Here is a 9,911-nt window from a genome sequence, read left to right as displayed (position 1 = left end):
GCTTCAAACAACGAGGCTGAATACGAGGCATTATTAGCAGGATTACGCTTGTCTCGGGATGTACATGCACAGTCCCTGGAGATATTCAGTGATTCCCAGCTAGTGGTGTACCAGGTACTGGGGAGTATCAAGCTAAGAGACTTAGGATGGTGCAGTACTTGAACAAGGTAGATGACTTGTTAACACAGTTCAAGAGATACTTGATTACACAAGTCCCGATGGAGCAGAATGCCAATTCTTAGCCAAGCTTGCCAGTGCCAAAGATGCGGACACCCTGGATGTCGTTCCCATCGAATCCTTGGCGGAAAGAAGCATAGCCAAGTAGGAGGCAAATGTATTATTTTCAAATTATCTGTGTAAAATCCATTGTGCTTCAATGATTGAATGAATTTAATTTCTTAAGTTTCACTTAATTCTTTAAATTTCTTTCAATAAGAGACTTGTCCTTTAGACCTGTCAACTCCTTCGGATCATGTTTGACTCTAGTTCTTGAGGGACTTATCGACCCATACGACCCGAAAGAGAGATAGGTCCTAGGACCTTGTCGTCAAGTTATCGAATCATGTTCAATTCTAGTCCTTGAGGGACCTATCGACCCATAAGATCCAAATGAGAGACTAGTCTGAAGACCTTGTCGCCAAACTATTTTATCATGTTCGATTCTGGTTCTTGATGAGCTTATCGACCCACACGATCAACAAGAGAGACAGGTCCTAGGACCTTGTCGCCAAATTAATGGATCATGTTCGATCTGGGTTCTTGAGGAGCCTATCGACCCATAAGATCCAAAGGAGAGACTAGTCCGAGGACCTTGTCGCCAAATTATTTGATCATGTTCGATCCTAGTTCTTGAGGAGCCTATCGACCCATAAGATCCAAATGAGAGACTGGTCTATGGACCTTGTCACAAAACTATTTGATCATGTTCGATCCTAGTTCTTAAGGAACCTATCGAGCCACAAGATCAACAAGAGAGACAGGTCCTAGGACCTTGTCGCCAAATTAATGGATCATGTTCGATCTTGGTTCTTGAGGAGCCTATCGACCCATAAGATCCAAATGAGAGACTGGTCCAAGGACCTTGTCGCCAAACTATTTGATCATGTTTGATCCTAGTTCTTGAGGAACCTATCGACCCACACGAACAACAAGAAAGACAGGTCCTAGAAATCTTGTCACCAAATTAATGGATCATGTTCGATCTTGGTTCTTGATGAGCCTATCGACTCATAAGATCCAAATGAGAGACTGGTATGAGGACCTTGTCGCTAAATTTATTGATCACATTCGATCATGGTTCTTAAGGAACCTATCGACCTATACGATCAACAAAAGAGACTGGTCCGAGGACCAGTCGCCATTATTTGATCACGTTCGATCCTGGTTCTTGAGGAACCTATCGACCCATATGATAAAAAAAAAATAAGAGACTGGTCCGAAGAGAAGTCGCCATCATCAGATCATAATCAAACCTGGTCCTTGAGGGACTGATAAATAATTTGATCTAAGACTCATTACAGGCTCGATTAGCCCATCTAGACCCGGTTGGTCCAACTTAGACACTTTTGTCTACAACCATTATAACCAGTACACGAGAGATTACGTAGATCGCGATCGACACTTGCTACACAATATGCATCTGTGTATAGGTATCATTACTACTGAGTATAAAACCATCACCTGCCTACCAATGAGGGACAAGCATTTACTGCTTGCATCATTGGGTGAAAAGGATAGTATTATGTGTCTAAATTCTCGAAGCAAGGCATGGTTAAGTAGCAAGTGACCAAGGCTTTAAAACCCATGATCACTTGGGGGGCATATAGTACATACCGATCGAGGTATACACGAGCAATGAGGGTGTGACCTTAAGTACTAAGCAAGCTCAAGTTTTTCAAGGACATTTGTTCAACATATGTTCCGAAAGTGCAAAAAACAAAAACAAAAAGGCATTAGTAAGAAGATTCCTAGCCATGTCCCTTATGGGGTGGTCGGCCAGTCCATCAACCCCATAGGGTGGTCACTAAAACATTTACTATATACATTGGGATCCCAAAAATATAATTTAAAGGCTAATTACAAGAAAATATTTACAACCAGCTGATCTAAGCGGAAAAATAGGGTTTAACCCTAGTTCCTCTTTCAACCCTCGTCTGTGGCGATCGAGAAGCCGCATATGTACACATTGTCACCTAAGCTCTCCAACTCAAGGATGGTCTAACTTTATTTTGCCTTTACCTGCACCACATAGCACCTATGAGCCGAAGCCCAGCAAGAAAACTCAATATGCTCATGAACAGTAATAACATGTCATCAAATCATAATGTGCATGCCTAGTAATAATAGCCTTAATCACGCATGCAAATAAGTTCAAATAATGATGATTGTGGGCCCTACCCTCCTGTATGGATGACTATCCAGTCAAACCTAAACAAATGAGTGATTAACACTTGAGGTTTTGATAACCGTGTTGGGACTTATAGCCCTAATTTAATGGGATCTGCACCCTTAGATGAGTGACTGACAGACAAGTCACCAACATGAGATCTGCACCCTTAGATGAGTGACTGATAAACAAGTCACTAACATGGGATCTGCACCCTTAGATGAGTGACTGATAAACAAGTCACTAACATGGGATCTGCACCCTTAGCCATGTGATGATACAGTCACCTAGGCCATCGACCCTGGCTTTGAGTAACTAGTCATAGACTAGACAAGCGCTTTTAGTTTTCATCGAACTTGGCGTCGGTCTGGCATTAATGCTCATGATGAGTCATTCAATGTAGATGTCGATTAGATCTAATCTTTTCGGCTCTGCGTTCATGACGCTTATGCTGCTCTTGAGTCATAGGTCAGTAACATACGACCAGTGCTCAAAATTACTGTCTAACTTGACTAGTAAGTCACAGCTTCACAGCTAGTTTTGACACCATTGCCAATTCTGACTAGTAAGTCAGTGCCATTCACAAGCAATATTTGCTAAGCATTTGATATGCAATCCATGTCCACAGTTAAACACTCAACATGCCTCAATAATAATCGTGCATGTCACATATGGGGTGCAGTTTTCTTACCTTTGGTTCGAACAAGAAATAACAAATGAACGACCCTTGAGAACGATCGATCATTTGATCCTTTAAAGGTCATGTAGTCATAACCAAATATGGAATCTCATCAATAAAATATATCATAAAAAGATTTATAATCTAAAACCTCACTCCCGGGACCAATCCCGTGCTCTCGGGTCTCCCAAACCACCCAAACGGGGTAGTGGAACCATCCCCCGAGCCCCCAAAGTCATCCCAAACCCTAAAAATAGGTTTGCTGGAAAGTGAACTAGCACTGAGGCAGTGCTTGGTAGCGCTGGGGCCATCCGACCCACCAGAAACTTTACTCTAGTTCTGGTCAGATCCTTTAACCAACATGTTGCATAAGTAATTATTTTTCCCTGTCACTGAGGTGTCATAACAACCTACTAACTGGTTCTGATCTGTAAGAAGACTCAGAACTCTTTCCCGAGGCACATATAATATCATGCTCGTCCAAGGAAACCTCTGCCTCTAAGGCGTTCCTTGACCTTGGAAAATCTCCAACTGAGAATATACCATAATATCGTTGTCCAAGACGATCACAAATTCAATCTAGATAATCCTTGAATACTCTGTTCATCTGATTCATCAAAGCAATCTCGACATTAACCGAATCCTCATAATATACTCAGCACTCCTAGTGCCTTTATCTGATACAATAGTCAGTCTTTTGCATAATCCTTCTCCCTGATCTCTAGCTGGTTAGCCAGATAAAAGATCCACATTGGAGAATACCATCTTACCCAATAACTGAGTCCTTTAATTCTTACGACTCTGCTGAGCTGTTTAAAACAGTGCCCTAGATCTGATTCCACTCCTGGCACCAATCCAATCACCATTCTATCTATTTATATAAAAAATAATAACCCTAGCAAATCCCTTGGAAACACATCCAGAAAATCACAGACTAATCCAGTCTGTCCTAATCCCACTGGCACAATCACTACAAGAAAAAATGCTTTTAATAACACCGAAAATGTGTTATCAAAACCTACGATAACACTTTCTGATGTGTTAAGACCGACTATGTTATCGTAGGTCAGGGTACTTTACATAACACTTTATCAGTGTTATACAGATGTGTTATTGTACTGTCAACGATAACACAATTTCTGTGTTATTCTAATATATAAATAAGTGTTGAATTATGTTATTTATAGTCGATTATATAACACTTTTTTTTGTGTTATACTACACTTTAGTATAACACTTTTTTTGTGCTATGCTACACTTTAGTATAACACTTTTTTTTTGTGTTATGCTACACTTTAGTATAACACTTTTTTTGTGTTATACTACACTTTAGTATAACACATTTTTTGTGTGATACTATACTTTAGTATAAAAAAAAATTTGTGTTATACTACACTTTAGTATAACACATTATTTGTGTTATATAATGAAGTTTGCATAACATAATTCTTTGCATAAAAAGTGTTATTGTAATATATATTATAACTCAATTTTCGTATTATTGTTATATTTAGATATATTTAAATTCTCATTATATATTTTATTTATATAACACTAATTTATTCTATTATATTTTAATTTTTTTTATATAATTAAAATTAGCTTTCTAATATATACTAGCATCATCAAATGAACTTGATTTTCAAATAACAAAAAGTAAGAACATTCTACATTGAATTAACAATCCACAATTTAGTTTAAAACATTCAACACTGTCATCAACAACAAAATATTCTTTAAGTATTCAAGGAGTCTAAAAGTTACTACTTTCAACACAAAGAAATAAACAAAGTTACTACTTTCAAGGAGTCTTAAGTATCCTTTTATACTTCGCTTGTCATATCTGCAAAATAAACAAAGAAATATTTTATTGTTATTATCTAGCATCACAAATTACTTCAAGAAAAATGCTATGGAAATTATATCCAAGAAAGGACACCACATACAAAATAATGGATTCACAACTACACCAAAGCAAACAAAGAAACCAAACACTAAATTATAAGACATTAGTTATTTTTTTAGTATGAAAATGTACCTCTTGGAATAACTTTTTTAGAAGGCCATGCAACTGTGGAACCAACTGCTTCTTGTATTGTAAGCATCGCATGATTAGGATGAAATAATTAAGATTATGGCGTTACTTGAAAATACTCCTGCTGCCCGAAATAAATCATATTCATAACTTGTGTTTGTCGTGCTGCGTTGGACTGGATCTTCCCCATGACGAAACCATGTTTTGTAAGATTGGTCCATGCCCCACAAAACTAAGTGTTCGACAACTTCGTGTGAAAGTTGATATCTTAGATTGTGACATTTGTTGCATGGACAAAGAATCTTGGCTGGAAATCCAAGATTCGTCATGGCTGTCTTAACAAACTCTCTAGCTTTTTGCTCATATTCCACCGTTGCTCTACAATTTTAGAGCATACGTCAATAATCAAGCATTAACACTTAAACTTATATCCAAAATAAACTATATGATTTTGGTTACTAACCTGTTAAGATGGATCCAACTTTTATCCATCTCCAATGAATTTGTATTTGATGTTGTTCTCTTACTAAAATCTTGTATTTTGTCTGGGTTTAACAACTGTTAGAGAAGACAATCACATTATTTGTGGTTGTAATATCAGGGTCATGACAAGGTCATTCACACACATGCTTTTAAAAGAAAACATGCCTTGGTTGAATTTCAGTATATTTGGGTTATTGAAGTTTAAAGATTTATTGAATTTCATTCAGGGGCAGAATTGCTAGTTCAGAGTTAAATGATCACTTTTGCTGAAGATTCTAGAGTGGAGTTAATTACTTAATTCCAATTTACAAATTTGTTCTAGTTCCCTGTAGAGTGTTTGGGATTTCTTTATGGTCTCGTACCTTTTCTGATTGTGTTTAGTGCTGGTTCAATTACTCGATGAAAAGTTAATGTTAATGGATATAAATGTATAATTGATTCCAGATTTATGGTTTATAGATCTGATTTTGACCTGTTATTAGCTATTATTTAGTGTTTTAAGATCCATTCTGCTTTATAAGGGTTCAATTAATAAAGAAACGTCTTGATGAAGTCATTGGATTCATCTGCTATATTGTATTGAACACAAGGAAAATGCTACTGATTTGGAACAAATCGTGCATTATATTGAAGCTTACCTCCTTGGAATACATCGTCTTTATGTTCTCTGGGAAATATAGGAGCAAAGTGGGTCTTAACAGTGTTATATAGAATAAAGCATGGATTATATTTCAGAGAAGAGATTCCCGCTTGATGCAAATGATTATAAATTATATGAAGAAGTTGGAGAGGGTGTCAGTGCTTCTGTGTACAGAGCTCTGTGCGTTCCACTTAACTCAGGATGTTCATGTGTTTTCTCAAATATTTCTTGGATTGTTCTTTTTTATTTTTAACAGCATTGGGCCTCTAAAATTATGTTTTTATATTTGATTATTTATGCATCTATACTTGTCAGATATTGCGGTATCATTATGCTGTTGAGATTTATGTTTCAATAAAGCTGTTATTCAGATTCTTATTAGAGAAAAGTCAATTGATGAATGATGGATGAACCATACTCAATCTGAGTGATGCTCCCAATGTGTAGTGTTATTCTCTTCATGTTGAGTCTGCATAATCTTATAATTTGAGGATAATAGTTAAATTCAGCTTTTTGAACATTGCTTTTCAATTTTTTATGCTAGATAAAACTATAAACAAAGTGTCTTACATCAAATAAATGTTAGACTATATATTACTCTATTTATTATGAATTAGGTTTGAGTTGAAACTCCTCTATAAATCTTAATCGAGTGCATTTAACTTAGTCCTATATATAAAAATAAAAATGTGTAATATATTCAAGAAAAATTATAGCAAATAAATAATTTTTCTTGAATATATTAGTAGCTGGCTTCCATGCCATTATATGAGATTAAAATTATAATTTTTTTGGAGTTATCCTCTCTATTTTATTAGTTCTTTGGATGGGGATCTGGGAAAAGTAGCAAAATGTTGTGTGTTTGTGCTGAGTGTTGTGTTTTGGGATTCTTGTACAAGTCTGGAAAGACAGGTTGCTAGTTTATGGTGCTATTGAGACAAGGTACTATCTGTGGTATATTATGACTAACCTTTCTTCTGTTTCTCCTTAGTGCTATTGATTCATCTAGTTAGTGGTTTTATTTGTTACCTCTAACTTAGTTATAAACATCCTAAATTTATTTGGTTTCAGTCTAACTTTGAAACTTGTCCAAATAAGAGAGTTACATTTGCTATGTTTTGATTATTGAAAAGGCAGCCTCTCTTGATAAATACAACCTAGAATAAAAGGAAATATATATAAGGGAAAATATACTGAAGTTATTAAGATGTGGATTCCCTGATTACCCCTAAGAAATTTTAAGCAAGTTTACCATCTTTTGAGCTCGTTTAAATGCCTTATGGTGCTCTTAGTTTGTTCTGTGTATTGATTCATTAAGTCTGTTTCTGAGAATATTCTGACTTACTGAGCTGTAAAACAGAACGATCAATTTTTTATTTTTATAAAATTCTTGGATTTTAATGTTCATAGGATCATAAGTTCAACGTCTAGCCACCCAAATTGGAAGGGATAACTCTTCAATAGCAAGATTGAAGCTTAATATGCTAATTAGTTTCATCTAGCTGCATTTTGAATTTGGCCAGTGAAACCAATAGATAACTCGTTTAACTGCATTTTATTTTATTTTCTTTCAGAATCCCTACACTGTGAACATTCTTATGGCTGGTTATTTTATTTATCTTGTTTTGGTTTCTATGTTAGTTTGCTAATTGCAAAGCTACCGTTCCTTTTTGTCGAACAAGGCTGTGACTTGGTTTTGCAGGAGTTTAGAGAGGAAAACTCTTAAGAATTTTGATTGATTATCAAAAAATAAATATACAGCTAGCTATAGGATTTATATATATAGACATGGAAACATATTGCCAATGTAATTAATTTTTTGAGCTTGCATTTACCATCCAAACAGCTACTCCGATTGATTAATTGAGGTATTTGATCTTCAAGTATGTATAATTTGTAAATTTAATTCTCTGTATTTTGTTTTGATCCAGCTTCACCACACTTTAATTAACCAATGTATATTCTTTAATTAATTGAGATTTTCTTTACATCTTAAGATATTTTTGTTGCTTTTCTTCTACATATATCATAATACTTTAGACTTTAGAGTGCTTATATTTTCAAAAGTAGGTGTGATTTTTTCATTAAAGCTTCAGCACATGTAGACATTTTACTTTTTTAAGGAAAAGGGTTGTGGTATATGTATAGTTTGTCTTTTAATTTGAGCAATATTATCTCAATCAGATAATTATCACCTCTTAACAGAATTATAATGTTTTTTTTACTGTCTATGGTTTGTTATGGTTGATATTCTTATTCATTGCTCACTTTGTTTTGACAGACTGTATTATGTATACTGAGAATCTGAGGCTGGAATGATTTGTGCATAGACTGTTTATGAATCCTATTCTTCTCAAACAACTAGCAAGACCATTAGATTTGAGTTATAAATGGCTCTGGGAAGCTAACACTTTGAAGGAAGCTCTTGAGTCCAACAATACAATTTCAGATAATGATGTAGCACAGACCATCAGGTGTGATTACAATTTAAAGTTTGTGTTCACACTTTTAAATCACATTGCTTGAATTTTATGTATTTCTATGTATTTTTCTTTCACTGGTTATCTGGAGAGAGTTTTTTTTTTACATTGGGGGGGAGAGGGGATTCGAACTCGAGACCTCCTCTTTGTGAGGAGAAGTGTGGAGCCGCAAGGGTACGCCTAGACCACATCTGGAGAGAGATAGTTGTTCGTATTGCCCACTTCTTCTAAAATATATATTTGTTATCAAATTCCAATGATATAAAGTAGAACAATTATTAAATTCATAAAGTGTTGGCCATTCAAATCATGGATGTATATATACACACAGAGATGTATATCTAAGTATGTTTGCGAAATTATAAGCCTACATTATTTGTATCAATGAGAGTATTTTTTTTAAATTCTTATGTATTTACACAGATAATTTCCACAACACGAAAGAAGTGATTTTAAGCATTCTATAATGTAAGAGTTTGTACTTTATAAATTAACCTAAAATAACTGAAATAAGTAATCGGGTTTAATGGATTTAGTGTTAAGCTTTAAAAAATTAATAGAGATAATTTACCAGCTATGAGTCATTGATGTATTAGTTGTAGAAGGGAATTTGGGAAGTAAGATTTCCGTGAGTTTTAGAATTGTAGAGAGGAAGTTTGAAATGTTGAGTTTTACTTTCATTGATTAGATTAGTGGATTAAGTGTCAGTGAAATTCGATATGATTTGATTTATCTCTAGGTGTGTGTGTTGCAGACCATCACTCATTTATTTATGGAATGTGCATTAATTCAGCGGCTGTGGATGAATCAAACAATCACCTCGTACAATAAGAGGAGTAACAGAATTCTTAAAATAATTACACATGATAAATTATAAATTGAACTCAGCCCAATTTTTTTCTTTTGCAAAATGGTGTTAATGTTTATGGTTTATTATGGTTAATATGGCTCACTTTGTTTTGACAGGCTTTATGTATACTGAGACTCTAAGTGTGGAACTATTTGTGCAAGATCATTAGAATTGAACACTTTGAAGGAAGCTTGTTGAAATCAGTTACCAAATAAAAGGTCTTGTTACTTCTGTTTTCTTAACTTACTTTTGTTAAGTGTGCATAAAAGGGTGTCACCTCTCTTAATAGTCTCTAGTTCAAGAGATTCTAGTGTTGTTTTTAATTTAAAAATCAGATTCTAAAATGGTAGCCACTAAC

General features: G+C 34.9%; 2 long non-coding RNA genes across 3 annotated transcripts; one reads left to right on the top strand and one right to left on the bottom strand.

Moving 5' to 3' along the window:
* Positions 1-4,712: 4,712 nt before the first annotated feature.
* LOC133815943 (uncharacterized) lies at positions 4,713-5,182 on the bottom strand. The gene is made up of 2 exons (XR_009884916.1): positions 5,104-5,182; positions 4,713-4,908 (listed from the first exon to the last, which is right to left on the bottom strand). It is a non-coding gene; the product is annotated as an uncharacterized LOC133815943 (long non-coding RNA).
* Positions 5,183-7,997: 2,815 nt separating this feature from the next.
* LOC133815942 (uncharacterized) lies at positions 7,998-9,497 on the top strand. 2 transcript variants are annotated; one of them, XR_009884914.1, is made up of 3 exons: positions 7,998-8,091; positions 8,505-8,697; positions 9,458-9,497. It is a non-coding gene; the product is annotated as an uncharacterized LOC133815942 (long non-coding RNA). The 2 variants fall into 2 exon arrangements; XR_009884915.1 differs by having other exon boundaries at positions 9,443-9,495.
* Positions 9,498-9,911: the final 414 nt, after the last annotated feature.

The sequence above is a fragment of the Humulus lupulus genome, chromosome 2 (genome assembly GCF_963169125.1).
Source record: "Humulus lupulus chromosome 2, drHumLupu1.1, whole genome shotgun sequence".
In the NCBI taxonomy this organism is placed as follows: domain Eukaryota; kingdom Viridiplantae; phylum Streptophyta; class Magnoliopsida; order Rosales; family Cannabaceae; genus Humulus; species Humulus lupulus.
This window is presented reverse-complemented; position numbering and strand designations above follow the sequence as displayed.